Source organism: Ixodes scapularis, unplaced genomic scaffold, assembly GCF_016920785.2.
Source record: "Ixodes scapularis isolate PalLabHiFi unplaced genomic scaffold, ASM1692078v2 PGA_scaffold4__175_contigs__length_147842914, whole genome shotgun sequence".
NCBI lineage: Eukaryota > Metazoa > Arthropoda > Arachnida > Ixodida > Ixodidae > Ixodes > Ixodes scapularis.
Genome location: NW_024609879.1, coordinates 52606715 through 52627641, shown reverse-complemented (window position 1 = coordinate 52627641; position 20927 = coordinate 52606715). Strand labels below are relative to the sequence as shown.

The window sequence follows — 20927 nt, the reverse complement described above, 5'->3', positions numbered from 1 at the left end:
ATATGTCAACTCAATGCCGTCAGCCAGTTGCGATTCAGGAAGCACGAAGTTTGGCAATCCCTGGGGCTTAAGTTGGGCCTTATCGTGTTTTGTGCCGAAGCAAGAGTTAGTGCCAACGTAATTTACTTTTATTTTTCTTTGGTTTTAATTTCGTCTGCCACATAGTTTCCAAAGTGCCGGGAATGAGTCAAATCCCTAATGAAAAAGCAGCTTAAGCTGGTCCCAGCTTCAAGCTGGGTTATTGCCGCAGCATACCCAGCTTGGCATGCTGGTTGATCTGGTCATACTGGTCGTGGTGGTTGATCTGGTTATACTGGTCATGATGGTTGACCTGGTCCCAGCTTCAAGCTGGGTTATGGCCCCAGCATGCCCAGTTTGGCATGCTGGTCATGCTGTTTAAGTTGGTCATGCTGGTGGACTTCCCAATCAGTTTAACCTGTTTAAATTAATACACAGGATAAACAAGCCAAGCTCTTCAGAAAAGCCGACTGGGCGTCCAATTTATTATTTTCGTACTTGCGGCCGCCTCACATGAACTCAGATGTTACATATCCTCGGTGCTGAGACAGTATACTAACCGACCCACAGACAGTGGTTCTCGGTGCAAAGCCAACAATGTTAATAAAACTAGATTGCATGCTTATCTTTCAACACGAAATATACTATACACACGCCAATAGCAGGCAATAGCAAAAAAAAAAAAAACAAAAAAAAAAACACCACACGGATGAGAGAAGCGAACGTGAGTCCCGGCAGTGATGGGGGCTAAGCGGCAAGTTGCGTGGTTGGCAGACGCGAGGGAATCCGTGTGGCTTGGATGGCATTGGCGATACTCCTCGGCATTACCGTCATTCACGAGCACACTCACGTTCTAAGACAAGAAGCGACGCCTCAGTCGGGACGTCCGACATCTTCCCGCACTGAACGGACCGCCACTTGTCTCCTCAAAACCCGCTTCGCTTGCACCGACGTTGAAGCAGTCTCCAAACGCGCACACAGCCGTCCCTACGAAAATCTGCCCAAGATAGCCAAACGCGTCTAAAATTCTCCGTTCCTACAACTCCCTCTCTCTCTCTCTCTTTTCTCGCACACAAACGTAGCTTGCAGCGCGCCTGACGCGCCCGGTCGTCTACCAAAAACGAGAGGACGAAGAACAGGACGTGGCCTCGTTCCAGCCTAAGCCGACTTTGGCGCGCGCGCTCCCAGCAATGCCAGTTCGGCTATCTCTAGACGACCTTGGCGTATGCGCTCCCAGCATGACCAGCTTGACCACCACGATTATTACTTCGACCAGATTCACCAGCTTTCCTCCCAGCACGACCAGCTTGTCTTCCAGCTTGGCCACATTGGCTCCATGGAAAACCAGTTTGACCATTTAGGGCCAGACTAGCTGCCAGCTACACCGGATTGAATCTAAAACCAGCTTCTAGTGAGACCATGCTGGTTTTTATTTAAACCAGACTGACCAGCTTAAATTCTAGCTTGCCCACCTTAAACCAGCTTGATTGCCAGTTAACCCAGTTTGACTACCACATTGACCAGATTGACCATCTTAGTTACCAGCTTGGCCACCTTGATTTTTATGCTGGTTTTTCCAATAGGAAATTGCCGCGTATAAACCGAAGGACCACCACTAAAACACAATTCTGGCATTTGTATAGAAATATAGGCCCAGAGATGAAAAGTAGAGACCAAACAAGCAAAATTAAAGCCTAAATCTTACATTTGCTCGGCAACAAAGCCCCCCCCCCCTTTCCACCAAAAAAAAAAAAAATTAAGCAGTGACAAACTGCAGGCAGGGATGCCTAAAACTGGCACATGTTTGCCAATTTAGGGTAAAAATGCCCATGCTTTGCTCAACAAAATATCAAATTTGGTTCCTTGCCTGTTTGGGCTTTTGGGTCCCTAAATTGCCAGACAATAACATTATCTTGGCGCAAAAAAATAATTGCGCTTCTTGCGTAAACACTCTAAACATTTTCACGCTTAACCTCGCGCTAACAACAGGCTTGAAGTGTGACATCAATGCGACGCTGGTGAAACGTTAGAAGCGTGTGTTAAAAAATAACCCTACTTTTTCTCCATCCAAGCATGAAGGCAATCCAAAAAAACGGAGGCGGAATTTCTTATTTTGAAGGAGATCGAACACTCACGCCCCAGCGGTACGCTTCAGGTGTGGGGACAACAAACCAAATTTTGTTGTTTGTTTTTGATCAGCGAATTCGAAGATGATTCGAAGGCCTCTTTAATAGTGCGACAAGAGCACTCTTCTAGGGGAAGCACGCGAGCCCAGACCGTGCTAGGCAAGGTTGAATGTATTTCTTAGGCTGTGTTAGTGGTCGCTGTTGTCGGGCTTTCATGATTGACTGAATGCTGACCATAACGTCAGCAAAGGATTTCTCATCGACAGAAATAAGAGAAATGGAAGAACTTTAATTTTGACGGTGTTGACAGTGTTGGTTTCAGAGCGCAATGATTTCAAACTTCCACCATGCTAATTAGAAACGCCATCGAACTTGTTCTTCGCCAGGTAATGACGTCACGAGAGAGAATCATAGGAGGGCGCCACCAAAACACATCGCTGCTAATACCAGGCTCGATAAAGCGCCTCTTACAGCTCGATCTTCTGCTTAAGAGTTAATGCGATAACATTTTCAGATACCCTGCCCCCCCCCCCCCTTCCCTATATAGTGGACCTTTCTGGCTTCATTATGCGCAGCACGTTTCTCCGCTAAATTCAGCAGGAAAAATTCACATCACGTGACCTATGCTCCAATACAGTTTCTTCGGTCGATTTGGCGGGAAGATTAATGTTACGTGACCTATGCTAAGATACAGTTTCTTCGTTAGATTTAGCGGGAAGATTAATGTTATGTGACCTATCCGACAAATCAGTTCCCCGCTAAATCCTGAGGAAAATAGAAGCCACGTGACGCCACGTCACGTGTCCTACAGCAGAATTTTTGTTTCCCGCTAAATTTTGCGAAATAGTTTACGTCACGTGACCTATTTACTAATTCAGCTTCCTCGCTAAATTTAGCGGGAAAATGAGGCCTACAGTGCATGGTGTATCACATATGATACAAACCAAAAATACGTTCACGTCACCGGATCTATTGTTGGACATGACACAAATGCATGGTGGATCAGATCTGATAGAGACCGCGGGCCATCTAGTGCAGTTAGGTTCTCCTAGGTGCCGCCACTGGTCTGTTGTTCTGGCGATGCTCCAGTTCAGCGTTCGCGCAATTTGCACGGGAAGTCGTCAACAACGAGAGCGTCTCGGCGCTGCATTCGGTAAGCTTGGCAACTAAAAAAAATTAATATATTTGAGAAGCTTCACTTTTACTTTTCACTGGACAGATGTTTATTTCCGGTTTTGTCGTCAGCAAAGTTTTTGGTAGGAGAAACTAGCTTGTGCCAGATATGATACGTTATGCATTTAGGAAATGTGTTTTGTACTTTTGCTTCACTGCCCGGCATGGCCCGTTTTATTTCATAACGATGATGTACGCAGAAATAACTTGTTCAGCGCATTGTTGTCGACAGCGAAAACACTCTGGAATATGAAAATATTTTGCGAGGCAACGAAAATACCCATTTTTGCCTATATTATCGTGGGCACATTGAAGGAGCCGTATGTGTCGCTTTCTCAACAGATTGCGCTGTGATATGTCACAGATGTGTAGTTAGACGACGCATCTACCTGCACCGTTCTGGTAAATTACAGCATGACATATTCAGAAATGAACTGGTGCGGTCCCTTCGAAGGGCCCCCGCGCTATCGCGGTCGTTCGTTTGTTTTATTTTTTAAACACGCGCTATAACTGTTGTTTTTGCTACGTAGTGCAGATATGACGAATGACCTCTCGGATGAAGAAATCCAAGATATTCTTTTTCCCGAGGGGAGCGAAGCAAGCGATGACTCAGATTTCGAGCTTGAAGAGGACGAAGATTCCGCCAGCAGCGGCGAAGAAGCCCCAGGTGTCTCATGTCACTGAAAGCTCTAGTGCCGGAAGTGGAGAACCATTTCAGTGGAAGAAAAAAGCGCTCTCTGTCCCCACAACGTGCACAATTTTCCGAGGAAACTCAGCTTTGCCTCCGGAGATATTGAAGCTGGAAACACTGTGCCAGTTTTTTCGATATTTTTTTACGGACCAGCTGATAGCATTTATCTCCGAACAGTCCTTACTCTACAGCGTGTAAGTCGACGCTGGAAAGCCAACTGAGGTGACGCCAAGCGATGTCAGAAAGTTCCTGGGAATCTGCATCTACATGTACCTGGTGCACCTGTCGAGTGTTCGAGACTACTGAGACTCAGAGCTCGGAAACAAGACAATATCTTCTATAATGTCAGTGAACACACCTTTGAAAAAATAAGGCGGTTCTTACACATCTGCAACAACGAAAAAATGAACCCGTGTAAAAAAACACGAGGCAGGCTTTTCAAAATCTGGCCAGTTTTTGAAGCCTTGAGAGGAAGATTTCTTTCTGTTCCGATGGAAGAATTTCTCTCACTCGACGAACAAATGTGCAGCACTTAAGCCCGAGATTTCTTGAAGCAGTACATGCCCAACAAACCCCATAAGTGGGGATACAAGCTGTTTGTGCTCAGTAGCGTGTCCGGATACGCTTATGACGTGTAAATCTACACCGGTCAGGAAAACAGTCCGTCAAAAGGGAGACCAGCGGAGCCAGACCTCGGTTCTACTGGAAACGTCGTGAGGCTCAGCAGGCAGATTCCAAGGAACGCTAACCACAAGCTTTATTTTGACAATTATTGCACTTCACCAAAGGATCCCCTTGCAAAGCAGGGGATCCTTTCTTCGGGCACCGTAAGGAGAAACCGCATCCCAAACTACAAGCTCCCCACTGAAAAAGAACTGAACGGAAATGAAAGGGGGAGAACAGTGGAGCATGTTGCCTGTGTTGATAGAGTTGATGTGACCGCGGTCGTTTGGAAAGACAACAAGAGTGACACGCTCCTTTCTACGTTCGTGGGAGCGGAGCCCAAGGGACATGTGGAGCGATACGATCGCAAGACAAAAAGCAAGGTCCAAGTTGAATGCTCCAAAATAATCGTCCAGTATAACCTTCACCTGGGTGGGGTGGACCTTCTTGATGGACTCATGGGTCGGTACAAGATTGCCATGCGATCGAGGAACTGGTACTTAAAGCTCTTTTATCACCTCATTGACCTCACCATGGTGAACGCCTGGATACTCTACAAAAAGAAGTAGAGGCGACTTTGCCGCAACAGCTCTTGCAACGTTTCGGAAGGAGGCTGCCCATTGCCTCGCAAAAGAGGTAGAAATGGTAGCCAAAAGAGGCAGACCATCAGCAGAGCTACAACGCGAAATCGAAGCAAAAAAGAAGAAAGGGCCTGCCACGCACGTTCCTCCACAAGACATCCGGCTTGACCAGCTCGGTCACTGGCCTCAGTGGATGGATACGAGACAGCGCTGCAAACTTCCACAGTGCCCGGCGCTCACGTTAGTGAAATGCGTCAAGTGTGGCGTCGCTCTTTGCATCAACAAGAAAAAGAATTGCTTTTATGCTTTTCATAACCGATAGTACCCCAAATGCATGGTGTTTCATATATGATACACGCATTTTTTATTGATTTCAAAGGCTAAAAATAAAGACAGTTTTTTTATTCATTTTTCGTTGTTTCTTTTGGTGCAATAGACCGAGAAATATTTTTTTCAGGTATATATAAAAAGTCATGCATTGTAGGGTTAACTTTGCGCGACCTATCTACAAGTTCAGTTTCTCCGCTTCATTTGGCGGGAAAATTGATGTAGCGTTACCTGACGCCGTCGGACCTGCGTACAGACGAAGTCAGTCTCCACGATAAATTTAGTGGGAAAATTAACGTCACGTGACCTATGCACCAATTTATTTTTCCAGTTAAATTTGCCAGGAAAACACATCATGACCATAAAACCATTCATTAGTCAAGAACGTACCGACGCTAAATCAACGCAACGCCATTTCAATATCAGATCACCGTATGACGCACGGTCGGCTCTATGTTAATTGATCGTCTATCGATTGTCAATCGTTATCCTAGAGGTCTTCTTTGACTTTCTCTAGGACGTCATCCTCAACGTCGTCGTCTAGGACGTCGTCTTCGACGTCGTCCTAGACGCCGTCATTGACGTCGTTTATCGACTATTTCTTACGACGACGTCATCCACGACGTTTTCGTAACAAAAGGTGGAGGTAAACATAGCGATTGGTATCGGACTTCATAGACAGCCAAAAACAGCCATTCCATAAGTTTCCTTCATTTTTCTCTCAGGGGGGGGGGGGGGGGGGGGGGGGGGTCTTTATCAATATATTATGCTGAGGGATGTCGCGAACCACCGTAGGTTCGAATGCTAAAGGTTTCCATATTTTCGAATTAAACTGAGGTTCGAACTTGAATGCTTTAGATATTTTTGTACCGACCGCGGTTCGAAAACAAAGCATTCTCATCTTTCGAACACCGTGGAGTTTCGAATTCAAAAAGTTTGAAGCCTACGCCGTTTTTAAAAGTTCGAGTTCGAATCTTTTGAATATTTTTTGTTTCACTTGAAGCTTGATAATTTCAAAAAATTTAACCTTTCCTAACTTGAAATTCCAGATATTCGAAAAATGTTTAAGTTCTTGAGATGCGAAGTTTGGGAAATTCAAAAATTTCAAATTTCTTTAAACCCGAAGTTCGAAAAATTCGAAGATTTTGAATTTCTTTAAATATAAACTTCGAGAAATTTGAACGCTTCGAATTTTTATGGGCAAAACAAAAAAAAAATCGAAGATTTCAAATTTCTTTTTTACATGAAGTTCGAAAAGTTCTAAGGTTTTAATTCTATTTTGAAACTAAATACATAAAAAAAAAACTCCGAAGATTTTAAATTTGTTTCGAGTATACGATTTTAAAGTTCGAAGTCCGGTTGTCATAGTCCTCCACAGCTTCAGATACAAATAACGTTTTCACGCTTCACTGGTTTTCACGAAATCAGGCTTAGAAGCGTTCGGGTGTCATATTTAGACTTCGCGAAGCTGGTCAGGTAATAAAAAGAGACGACGAGTGTCCCGGATGTGCTAGAATATTCGCCAGTGCAGAGTGACGTGTGACCATAGATTAGTAATTGTGACCGCCAGCCCGGGGGTTGTTTAACGTGCATCACGCAGGAGTGATCCCACGACCGCACTTTTTTACGATACACATCCAGTTTGAAAGGGCCAGGGGCGGGCAGGAGGTTGAGGCTCAGAAAAAATTTGAAGCGATCTGGCAAACTACCTCCCCACCCCCTTGCACGTTGGTAGTAATCAGATTGAACGCCACCCGAGAGACGCTGGCATATAGTAAGTTTAGTTTGTAATTGTCCTGGAGGTTTATTTTCCGGGACGGAGAAAAAGCCGAGCAAAAAGCACAGAAGCCGACAGAACTCAAGGTCGAGGAGCATTCTACCATAAAAGTGGCGTCGGAAAAAAAAAAAAAATGAGCCCCGCCCCCCCCCTCCCCCCCCCCCCATATTTTGGACTTCTTAAAAAGCAAAACACAATACGCGGGAAGAGGGCGTGGTCGAGCTTATTGAATGTGAAATTATTTATGCATATGTATAGCTACTGTAGCTCTTCACTGCATAAAATATCGCGTAGTTGGTCATTGTCGGAAACTCGTTGTCAGAAATCACTACATGTCACATGCTTAGTTCTTCGGAAGTTTAAAGCTGTCTTCTCAACCTAAATAACTGCGCCATTAGTAATAAAAACAAAACAAAGATAAAACATCACAGATAAGGATAAATCCGGGAATAAAAAACTGGAGAAAAATACATTATCAAGAGCCCGCCAGAAGTGTTGTATTCTTGCATATTCAGAGGCACAGAATTTCGAAACACGTTTTGCCACCAAAATGCGTACAGGCTAAAAAAAAAAAAAAAAAAATAATAATACGTCAAAAAAGTGCAAAGCAAAAAAAAAATATATATATATATATATATATTTATATGTATATATTTTTTTTTCTTCACGTGCTAATCTTGAACAATATTAGAAATCTTTCCCCATGAGTTCATTCATTCTTCAGCGTGAAACAAAAATATTTTTTATTCTGCAGATGGCAAAGATATGTACTGTCTGTGGTGTTCATTTAAATTCTATACGTCAAGCAATTTAGGTGAAAAAAAATTATCAAGTTTACGGCATAACTGCCTGTAGATACATGATTGGACATTTCTTCGAAACTCATCTAGAATAGCAGTAATCATAACTTAAGACGACGCTTACCTAGGCTATACATAGATCATTCTTAATAAAAAGGTTAAACATCTCTACCGTAAATAGCTTCGGTATAGCGCGCTTTAAATATGGCATAAATGACAATCGTCAAAAGCCCGTCGTCCGTCCTCGCTACATCGGGAATTTATTAGGGGCGAAGCTCCTTAGGGTCTAGCCTTGTCCGTCCGTCCGTCCGTCCATCCGGCCGGCGTCCGTGCTCATATAAAAAGAAAAAAAAATGTTTGCGCAGTCGACACGATTCGAACCTGTGCGGGGAGACCCCAGTGGATTTTTAGTCCATCGCCTTAACCACTCGGTCACGACTGCGGGACGAGCAGGGGCCTCTGAGATGTGATAGTAACTCGAGAGCTGGGGTTTCTGTCATGGATGAAACGTTGCATGTAGCCACTCGACGTCTATACAGGAGAGGGCGCTGCGGTCAAATGTTTATATAATCGCCTTAAACTTTGCATGCATTGGCTCAACGTTTATAGACGAGGGGGCGCTGCGGTCACATGCTCAAATGCGTATATAACCACGTTCCATACCACACATTATTTTTCTGACATGGTCCGTTGACTTAAGCGGTGGAGATGCGTTCCCACGACTTCTAGCGGATGCAAGCTGATCCGCTAGAAGCGCCACTGGCTCTGCATTTCACCGACCTTAAAGCAGTAATAATGAAGTAGAAACGCAACCCGAAACTGAGCACTACCCATGAGCAATAAAAAAAATCAGCAGCATCACCACTACTTATGAACAATAAAATCAGTATCACCAGCACCACCAGAGCTTCGTCCCAATCAACATCATTTACCACGTGGAGATGAGGTCATTTAAAAAAAAAAAGCCTGCCAAAACATTGAAAGAAATGGCATTGTCTTTCGCAAGGAACGCGGCACCGCATATAAAAATTCGAGTAAAAAAAGGTAGGAATGTACCTCACTGCTTGAATTCAAATGAAACCGTCTGCCGGTCTATAGAAGTCCTACAAACTTCGATTTCTTACCCTAGAAGTTCGAAGTTCGTCGAATTTTAGTTTTCAGGATTCGAAAATTGAAAACTTTTCGTTTTCTTTAGACAAATGAGTTCGAAAGTTCGAAAATTATCGAATTCCGTAGTGTAGGAATTTCGAAAGCTTGAAAAGCGTCGAACTTTCTAGTGCAAAAAGGGCGAAAGTCTGAAAGTTGGAAATTTATCGAATTTTTGGTCTATCAATGTTGAAATTTCGACTAGCATCAAAGTTTGCTGCGTCATAAATTCGCAAGCACGAAAAGGGTATAATTTTTAATATAATAAGCTCGAAGGTTCGAAAAACATTGCATTTCTGAACGTTTAAAGTTAGAAATTTTGAAAAGCGTCGAACTTCTTTGTTTAACAAGTTGAAAATTCGACCTCCGTCGAATATTTTTATATAGAAAGTACGAAATTCGAAATGTTTAGATCCTTTCGAACCGCTTGAATCGAATATCGAAACTTCGGTTCGAAAAAAGTTCGCGGCATCCCTACTTCTGCTTGACAACTTCCAAGCTCACGGTTAGATTCGTGTAAGCAGGCCTTCGCCTCCTGTCCATTATAGTTTTAAAGAAAGCCATGAAAGCTGCATGCACTTGTGTGACTTGTTCGGGTATGGAACTAATCATCTTAATAAGTCGGATACAAAACGAAGATTTGTAAAGCGTATTTTAACTAGTGAAAACAAACATGATGTTAGAGTTACAATTAGAGTTGCAATGAGTTACAAGGAAGCCCTTTAACACTACCGGCGAATAAGCTAGCGATCTCGGATCTGTGCACCCTTCTTTTCTTGTGGTGGTTCCCCAATTCTCTGAATATCTTTGATCAAAATGCTTTTGAAACTACCCTGACGTTTACAATCCCCTGTAACGTCAAATTAGAGCGCAGCTCTTGAGGAGGATGAGGGGAAGGAACGGAGAAGAGGGTATGCCCCTCCTCCCCATCCGTAGCCTCCTCTCCTGCTTCTCTCCCATTTAGCGAAAATTTTTCGATAAATTTCACGCCAAATTTAGCGGAAACAATTCTGCGCAAACTTATCAGGAACATGTTCCCGCTAATCTTAGTGGGGAACCTGTTCCCCACTACTTAGCGGAGAAATTTTTCTGCTAAATTTAGCGGGTAATTTTTTTACTGTTAAATTTAGCGGGGAATTTGTTTTCTAAATTTAGCAAAGAAACTTTTCCACTAAATTTAGCGGCGAAACATTTCCCCCTAATTTTAGTGGGGAATTTTTTATGCTAAATTTAGCGGCAAATTTATATCGCTAAATTAGTGGATAATATTTTCAGCTAAATTTAGCCGGAAATTTTTATTCACAAATTTAGCGGGGAAATTTTTCTTTCAGTTTGGCGGGAAAAGTTTTCCGCTATATCTAACGGGGAATTTTTTCCGCTAAATTTGGTGGGGACGTGTTTCTCTAAAATTAGCCTTGCATTTTATCGCTGAATATAGCGGGGAAATTTTTCCGCTCAGTTTTGTGGGGAATTTTTTTCCCGCTAAATTAGCGGGGTAATTTTTCGGCTAAAATTAGCGGGGCAATGTTTCCGCTACGATTAGCGGGGAAATGCGTCTGCTCAATATAGCGTGGAAGTTAACCCATGACATAACGCGCGGTGACGTCACGAGTGACCCTCGTATGTCACACCTGACGTCACGTCTGACATCATTATGAGAAACGTCTTATAATGCAACGCGCAGTAACGCCGACGCAGACACGGACGCCGACACCGCTCAAGCCGGAAACGGGCGCCTAAGAACTGCGCTCTAAAAGTGGGATTCTATCCCTGTTTCACGGGCGTATTATACAGATATCAGAAAGGTACACTAAACACCTTTAGAACTAACTCCCTTAGAGGATTCACCAACCAGGGCACGTCGAGATTGCCAGCTGATTCGTCGATTTTTTTTTAAATCAGTTTGATTTGAAGGTCCTTAACGTGCCGGTGGGGTCTTAACTAAGGGCCTTTAAGACATACCTCTTTTAAAGAATCAGAGCATCAACCTGGACTCTGCGCGTTCGCATCGGCGTGCGCTGGTTCACTGATTCTTGGAAAGAGTTCGTTTTCAGCCCTTCGAAAATTCCGTGAAACAGGGGTATTAGCTTGCCATCAACCTTTGTATTGAAAATCAAGACTCCTTTATACTAAGTGGCTTTGAGTACTTGTGTTAATCTGGTGTTAGTTTTGCTTGTGGAGATGGCATAACGTTTCGACTCGTGTTATTTAATTAAAAATGAGAACAAAATACTTACATGTTTATTTCAAACACTATTTGGAATCTTATGTGCAAACCCAATGATGAGCATGTGGCACAGTCCAAAGGATGACTCAGAACTGCTTCAGACCCCCTCCAAGGTTGACAAATACCTAAAATCCCGAATTGTACGTAGTTAACTACTCTACTCAATTTACTGTGGTTTATCTACGTTTCTGAATAGCTTAGTAACTTTCAATTACATTTTTCTTTCGGTAATTAGCAGTTTAATAACATTTCCTTTTAACTTCTGACTGAAATTACAAATTAATCTTGAATTTTAGTGGTAGGGTGGATGGTCAACAAAGATTCCTGCATAAAAATAAGCGGACAGACACGCCGCAAGTGAAACCGAGTAAATACGGGATTAGCGACGAAAACTGGCATTCCTTCGTTTCCCGAAGATCTAGGACACTTGACGACTTTATAGAAAGGGTTTGTCCTCGCTCCTCCCCAACGCAGAAACTCTCACCAGAAACAGGAGGTGTATACACTGCAGCCTCGCTGAAAGGAGGCAACAAAACCCGGTCTGAGGCCCATCCGGTGTTGCCTAGTTTGTGCTGTACTTGAAGGATCGCGTCCTTAGGGAGAACGCAAATGTGACCTCTTGGCTTTGTCTTTCCTTCCGAAACGCAGCACATCCAGCTCTTCTAAGAATTGAAGATCGTTCTAGAAGCTTAATAAATCCCCCGACGATTTTACAAAAAAAAAAAAAAAAACTACAAGCTGGGGTGGGAAGTAGGTACTTCCCACCCCAGCTTGTTTTTTTTTCTTTTACATTGTACTAAAGTACTTTAAGTACATTGTACTAAAGTACTTTAAGTACATTGTACTTAAAGTACTACTTCAGGTAGGATTAGAAAACGTGTACTTTACTTTAAGTACATTTTCTGAGCATGTAATTGCACTTTACTAAAGTATTTTTTTCTGGTAATTTTTGAAGAAAGTAAAATTCCTGACTTTAAAGTACATTCCCCAAATTCGGAAACAAAAAATGGTGTATCCAGATATGAAAACGCGCTGTCGTCTTTCGAGACATCGTCTGGTCATTTCTTTGAGTGAAATACTGACGGCTGTAAGAGCGATAAAAATAAGTGCCTTATAAGTGTATTGTGTTAAATAGTTCGTCAGCAAGTGTGAAATAACTACTCTGCGGCGACTTGGCTTTATCAAAAATTTGCCGCCATTTCCGAAAAAAAAAAACTGATGCTCCTCCAATTACCTTTGGAGCAGTGTATACCAGATAAAATAAAGTAAAAAAAAATGGGTTATGAAAGGGCATCATGAAAGATTGTGACGAAGCATTTGTACTTTACTTTAAATATATGCCGTATTTAAAGTACTTTCCTTCAAGTACATTTCACCCGGTGTACTTAAGTTACATGAAGTACATAACCCCTAATTGACTTTGCACTTTACTTAAAGTATATTTTAGATGTAGTTTACGCAACATGCTTTACACGCAAGCACTGTCTGCAAAATCCAACACAGGCAGTGCTAAACCTCCAAGTATAACAGATACATCCGCAGTACATCATTGACCAGAAACCAAAAAGTACAAAACAATTAATCACACAGAAGCGGAACCAGATATTAAAGAATTTATGTGGAAACACAAGCCGCTTTTTATTTGGCTAGCAGAATTTTTATAACGAATAAAAATATTTTTGTACTTTCTTGTTACTTTAGAAATATAAATGTAATTTCAAAAGTAATTCGCTACGTTGTTATGGTAGTTAGTAATTTACTCAATGGCTTTTCATTTGAGTTGTTTCTATTCTACTCAAATTTCTTTTAAGGCAAGGTCTCAGTAAATTAACGTAATTACTTTTTGGGGTGACTTGTGCATGTCTGCTAAGATCACAGTTACGCCATGTCCTTACAAAAATAAGTGATCAAAAAAACTGCTCCAACTTTACTCAACAAGATTAACAATTTAATCAAACGTTTCGTCTCCCATGCAGGAAACATCGTCAGTGAAACCTACAAGCAGGAATGAGAGAAAAAACTTCAACAGTCCTATTTAAGCAAGTCCGCGTACACATCGGGGAGGGGGCCGCGGTTCGAGTTGCAAGCCGATGAGTCCCTTCGAATGAACCATGATTCCACGAACCTGCGTGGACCCCACCTTTGTTCGCGCGCCAGAGTGGACGCATTCTCAAAGTCGAAACAGTGACCCGTATTCCAACAATGGTCTACGAGTTCCGTCTTCGCTCTTGTCGCATGCGTGGCCTTCGCCGCGTCCCTTTTGTGTTCGTTTAAGCGAGTGCAGTGCTTCCGGCCTGTCTCCCCAATGTAGGATGCGTCACAGTCTAGACAATTCACTTTATACAGAACACCGCACTGGGACTCTGGGGGGGTGTAATCTTTAGGTTTAGAAATGAGGTCACGTAGTTTACGATGGGGTTTGAAAGCAGTACGGATATTCAAAGGGGCGAGGGCCCTGCGAATAGACTCAGAAACACCTCTCAAATAGGGTATTGTTACTTGCCCTGTCCTAAGTCGTCCATTATCCTGATTTCTTCTTTGCCCCATCTGTTTGCGCGTGTTATCAATAAAACGTTTCGGATAATTCCGCTTCATCAACAGGTCAACAATAACAGCATCTTTAGAAGCGCGCAATTGAGGATTAGAAGAAATGCTTTCGGACCGATGTAGTAAGGTTTTTACGACAGCCCTTTTATGTTCGACAGAATGGTGCGAGTTGAAGTTTAAGAGGTTGCCTGTATCGCAAGCTTTGCGGTACACTGTTGTATCTAAGCGACCGTTACTATGTCGGAACACATTAACATCCAGAAAAGGCAGCGCACCGTTCTGTTCAACTTCATATGTGAATTGGATTGATGATTCAACATTGTTTAAAGCTAAATGAAAGTCAGCAACATGGTCCTTGTTTAAAATTACAAAAGTGTCGTCCACATAACGTTTGTAAAAACCTATCGGGAGCATACCCTGTTCAAGGACAGTTTCCTCCACATACTCCATAACCAGATTTGCCATTGTAACAGAAATTGGGCTACCCATTGGACATCCTTCAATTTGGTGATAAATTTGTCCGCGAAACGTAAAATGCGATTGTTTAAGGCAAAAACGCAGCAAAATTACAATATCATCCACCGTTAACGATATGCGTGATGGGAGGCTGTCATCCCTACGTAGACGTGTTTCGGCTATCTCAACAGCCCGAGAGGTGGGGACATTCGTGAACAAGGACACAACATCAAATGAAACCATTATGTCGTCTTCGTCTAGGACGTGATCCCGAACCAGGCCCACGAATTCTTGGGAATTCCGTACTGTTAAACCATTTTTACCTGTGACCGGAGTGATGAGTTCGACCAGATATTTTGACAGATTGTACGTCGGAGACCCAATAAATGAAACAATAGGACGCAACGCGCACTCGGGTTTGTGAATTTTGGGGAGACCGTACAATTTAGGTGTAGACCCGTCAGAAGAAAAAAGACGACGGTACATGGCATCGTCTAGGCGTTTCTTCTTTTTTAGATCGCGGAGGTGATCAACAAGGGATCTCTCAGATTTAGGAGTGGGGTCCCGCGGTAACGTCACAAAATGCGCTGTGTCGTCAAGAATTACCTGCATTTTTTCATAATAACTTTCTTTATCGAGGATAACAGTGCCTTTCCCCTTGTCAGCTGTAAGAATAATAATTGATTGATACGATTTAACATCCCGTAGTGCCGACTGCTCCACCTTGCTCAGATTCGATGGCGTTACTTTAGCATTATTAAGCATAGTCGATATGCTTATGAACCACAACGTGATTCCACATGGTCTACGATGTCGCCCCCGGGTCGACACACCCTACGGAAGAAAACTGGCCCAGAACTTCAGCCGTGACTGCCTCAAGGCACGGATCCTGGACAACAAGCAGAAACTCATCGACTGTCGGCACCGGCTTGTTACAGCTGAGAAGTTCCTGCGACGGACTCTCCAACCTGACGACATGCACCACGTGTTCGGTGCACGGAAGCAAGCAGAAGAAATGGAAAGGGTCAAAAGCACGGATACCCATGACAAGAAACTGTCCCAACTAATTCCAAAGGTCCCCACACCACCGGCATCAGCGGTCTACAACTTGTCATCGAAAGAGCTCTCCGCCGGTCATGTAAGTCTTTCGAAAGGACTTGATTTCGCTCTAGCACCACGTGTAGTTCCCAAAAGAGACTTTATAATTGAAATTGAGGAGGCACTTCGTCACCTACAGGATACGACCGGGATCAATCTGGCCCGCAGCCGCATGTCGACTATGCTTAATAATGCTAAAGTAACGCCATCGAATCTGAGCAAGGTGGAGCAGTCGGCACTACGGGATCTTAAATCGGATCAATCAATTATTATTCTTACAGCTGACAAGGGGAAAGGCACTGTTATCCTCGATAAAGAAAGTTATTATGAAAAAATGCAGGTAATTCTTGACGACACAGCGCATTTTGTGACGTTACCGCGGGACCCCACTCCTAAATCTGAGAGATCCCTTGTTGATCACCTCCGCGATCTAAAAAAGAAGAAACGCCTAGACGATGCCATGTACCGTCGTCTTTTTTCTTCTGACGGGTCTACACCTAAATTGTACGGTCTCCCCAAAATTCACAAACCCGAGTGCCCGTTGCGTCCTATTGTTTCATTTATTGGGTCTCCGACGTACAATCTGTCAAAATATCTGGTCGAACTCATCACTCCGGTCACAGGTAAAAATGGTTTAACAGTACGGAATTCCCAAGAATTCGTGGGCCTGGTTCGGGATCACGTCCTAGACGAAGACGACATAATGGTTTCATTTGATGTTGTGTCCTTGTTCACGAATGTCCCCACCTCTCGGGCTGTTGAGATAGCCGAAACACGTCTACGTAGGGATGACAGCCTCCCATCACGCACATCGTTAACGGTGGATGATATTGTAATTTTGCTGCGTTTTTGCCTTAAACAATCGCATTTTACGTTTCGCGGACAAATTTATCACCAAATTGAAGGATGTCCAATGGGTAGCCCAATTTCTGTTACAATGGCAAATCTGGTTATGGAGTATGTGGAGGAAACTGTCCGTGAACAGGGTATGCTCCCGATAGGTTTTTACAAACGTTATGTGGACGACACTTTTGTCATTTTAAGGACCATGTTGCTGACTTTCATTTAGCTTTAAACAATGTTGAATCATCAATCCAATTCACACATGAAGTTGAACAGAACGGTGCGCTGCCTTTTCTGGATGTTAATGTGTTCCGACATAGTAACGGTCGCTTAGATACAACAGTGTACCGCAAAGCTTGCGATACAGGCAACCTCTTAAACTTCAACTCGCACCATTCTGTCGAACATAAAAGGGCTGTCGTAAAAACCTTACTACATCGGTCCGAACGCATTTCTTCTAATCCTCAATTGCGCGCTTCTGAAGATGCTGTTATTGTTGACCTGTTGATGAAGCGGAATTATCCCAAACGTTTTATTGATAACACGCGCAAACAGATGGGGCAAAGAAGAAATCAGGATAATGGACTACTTAGGACAGGGCAAGTAACAATACCCTATTTGAGAGGTGTTTCTGAGTCTATTCGCAGGGCCCTCGCCCCTTTGAATATCTGTACTGCTTTCAAACCCCATCGTAAACTACGTGACCTCATTTCTAAACCTAAAGATTACACCCCCCCAGAGTCCCAGTGCGGTGTTCTGTATAAAGTGAATTGTCTAGACTGTGACGCATCCTACATTGGGGAGACAGGCCGGAAGCGCTGCACTCGCTTAAACAAACACAAAAGGGACGCGGCGAAGGCCACGCATGCGACAAGAGCGAAGACGGAACTCGTAGACCATTGTTGGAATACGGGTCACTGTTTCGACTTTGAGAATACGTCCACTCTGGAGCGCGAACAAAGGTGGGGTCCACGCAGGTTCGTGGAATCATGGTTCATTCGAAGTGACTCATCGGCTTGCAACTCGAACCGCGGCCCCCTCCCCGATGTGTACGCGGACTTGCTTAAATAGGACTGTTGAAGTTTTTTTCTCTCATTCCTGCTTGTAGGTTTCACTGACGATGTTTCCTGCATGGGAGACGAAACGTTTGATTAAATTGTTAATCTTGTTGAGTAAAGTCGGAGCAGTTTTTTTGATCATTATGATTCCCGGCTTTTGGAATATTTTTGCAAAAATAAGTGTCCTTCATTCCCCTTGAAAAAAGAGACTGTACTTCAAACATAGTAGAACATAGTAGAAACATAGAAGAAAAGATTTTTTTTTGTGTGTGTGTGTGTGGCTATATAACGTGTGAATTTTTCAATAAACATCAATTGAGAGTGCGCCTTGTCCTGTTTCCCTTCGTCTGTGTCCCTGTATTTTTTCGGCGCTTTTTTGCTTGCTAGTAGAAATATATTGAATATGCATATTAATTTTGTATTAATTCTGTATTATTTTGTCCACATTCGAATTACACGCGTAAGGTATTCAAAATGTATCATAAATATTAATTAGCAAAGACTCTAGATATACCAGATCATAATTCCTTCCCCTCAAGATGCCATTTGTGTATTAAAAACGGGCTACGAAAATATTTTTTTTTATTTTGTTATAAATGGCGTTCTTGTGGTATTTGAAGGTGCTACTACACAGGGTTGGGCAGAAATACTCGAAAATGTATTTGGAAATACAAATACTGGGATACTTTAAAATAGTACCTAAAATACTGATACTGAAATATATCTGTAAATGTGTATCGCGATACGTATCAGAAATACATTTTAAATATAGGCAAAAAGTATTTGGAAATACAAATACAGGAATACATTTTAGGGAAGGCAGAAATACAAATACAGAAATACTGATACTGCAATACATTTTTCCAATTTATTTGAGACGAAATTAAATGAAGCTTGGAGTTGGAAGTGGAAATTTTTGATCCTGAAATTACTTTCCCGTAGGCTTGGCACTTTGCCTTGAAGGTAGTGATTTCGGACGGCGAGGAGTCCTCAATGGGCTCAGAAAAACGTTCCATTAAGGACTGACCGTGGTCCCTTCCCTGACATCCTGTCTGTCTGACGAGGGATGCGAAAAGACTTCGACCTCTAAATAAATTCTCTTTCATCCTAAATCCCATCAAAACGCCACCACGCCCTTGTCAAATAAGGACGCGCCTGTCAACATTTATCACATTTATCACATGACGTCACGGTGGAATGAACTGGTATTCTTTATCTGTAGGTATGGTCTTGAAGATGAAATTTAACGCGCTGCTGTATGAAAGTACAATATGTAATTTCGTTGTAGTTTACCTCGTTGAAGGTTGTGCAGGATTTTTGAGAATAGTGGACCACCTGAAGCATACTGAAACACATGTCTTATCTTCTGTTACGGTTGAAAAAACGATACGGTGGCATCCCTGTTGTGAAGGTGCTTCCTGCTGACCCTGCGCCACCGACGCATGGATTGCAGTCATCAAGTTTTGCCTTGCATACTCCAAATAAGACGTCGTGGATTGCGACCTGATATTGCCGGCAGAGGTGCGAGCTCTCCGAGAAACAGCGTGCTCGAGACGAGTCGCAGGTGTACAAAGTATGGGTCGGCACAGCGAGGCCACGTCTGACCTCCTTTCTGGGTTTCGGATCACCACAGCAGCGGGCCACTTTAACGTCGGCTGATGACGTACCCTTGAGCCGTGCAATATTACGGGCGCAGGCGCGGACGCATTCAAATATCTGTTGAACTTCACTGCGCGAGATATCCTACAATTTTAAGTCAGCCACCACCAGGCTCGTGCTGCAACGAACTGTTAATCAACTTTGCCGCATGGGTGTACTGAGTACGTTAAGGCAAAAGAGACGGTAAGCAGCGGGCTTTGGATGCCCGCAAACAATGACTAAAAAAAACCCTACCTAAGGACCTGTGGCACAAGATGCTCGGACTCTACTCCTGGCACGCCACCTAGTTCGAGTCCCTGACTGCGCAACAGTTCTCAGAAGAGAGAAGAGGACGCATAGAAAAATAGTTTAGAAAATCGGAAGGAACCTTGGTCAGCATGGTAACAATGCCCCAGCATCTCCTTGGCCCTGGTGCCCTCAAAAAATAAGAAAAAAGGCGTTCGGGTTTTTTTATTTTATTTTTTTGGGGGGGAGGGGGGGGGTTGAGTATTTCTCAAAAAATGTGACGAAATACATTTCACCCTGATTGTATCGCGATACAAAGCAACATTCAAAATGTATTTCGATACAGAAATACAGATACTGGCGAAAAAAATGTATTGCGATACAGAAATATAGATACGAAATGTATTCCTGAAATACTATCGCGATACATTTGTATCGCGATACTGCCCAACCCTGCTACTACATACATGCCACAACTACACATTAGAAACGAGCACAAACACCATGACGCACTGAACACCTGAATCACATTCCTGTTCACTGTTCCAGAGTCTTATTTAGCCTACATATTGAATGTAATAATTTGGCCGGTGACCACCTGTGCACTTATTAAGGTATCAAGTATTCCAGCTTCTCATCGGGAGTTCGTAAAAGGGAAAACAGTGTTTTGAAGTTCGTAATTGTTATCTCTTACCAAAAAAAAAAAATTGGTACAACTAATATTTATTCGGAGCAGTCGCTAAAATAATATCTACAAAAACGGCTCCTAGAAGAAATGTTATTGCTTCTCTGCATAGCACCACCCAGAACAAAGCGAGTCAAAGCAGTTTTTTCACTTTAAAATAGTTATTTTGCGTTTCTTTACTAGTTGACTATTTAAATTAAACTATATTAAAGTCACTACTCATATCATGTACAATAGTGAGAATACACAATCAGTGAACTAACATTGTGCTAACACAACCACACCAAACATATCTGCTCACAGCACTTGTTTAAGCTTCGCAGCATCGGCGAGTTTTGTGGTATTAGCTCCCCATCCCCGACTGTAATTGGTGAGCAAGAAACTCATCAGGTGTGTTTTTGATAGAAAAAAGAAAACAATCAAATAAATTGGGCTGATTTATCAGTGCGTTGCGGCACAACTCAATTGACAAACTAATCAAATGTTTTATTTAGGCAGTTCGATGTACTCCACATCTGCTTGAAGTGAACTTCTGATAGGCGAGGTTTTCAATACTTTTGTAGTTTCCCAAGTAGCACAGAGTTGGCCAAACATTGGCCAATGGCTGGCAATGGATTTTGGCCAGTGGCCAGACAGTCGCCAGAGATTGGCCGATGACTGGCCTTTCTCTGGCCATCGGCCAATGGCCACTGGCTTTCAGCCATCGGCCAAGCAATGACCAATGAATGGCAAATCTTTGGCCACTGGCCATAAGACCATCCCCATTGGCCACTGCTAGGCCGAAATCCGTGCTGATTGGGTTTAAGTCAAACTACCAAAGTATTGCA

At 43.0% G+C, this 20927-nt stretch overlaps 1 non-coding gene across 1 annotated transcript; it reads right to left on the bottom strand.

Moving 5' to 3' along the window:
* Nucleotides 1–8516: 8516 nt before the first annotated feature.
* Trnaf-aaa lies at nt 8517–8598 on the bottom strand. Its single transcript has one exon. It is a non-coding gene; the product is annotated as a tRNA-Phe (tRNA).
* Nucleotides 8599–20927: the final 12329 nt, after the last annotated feature.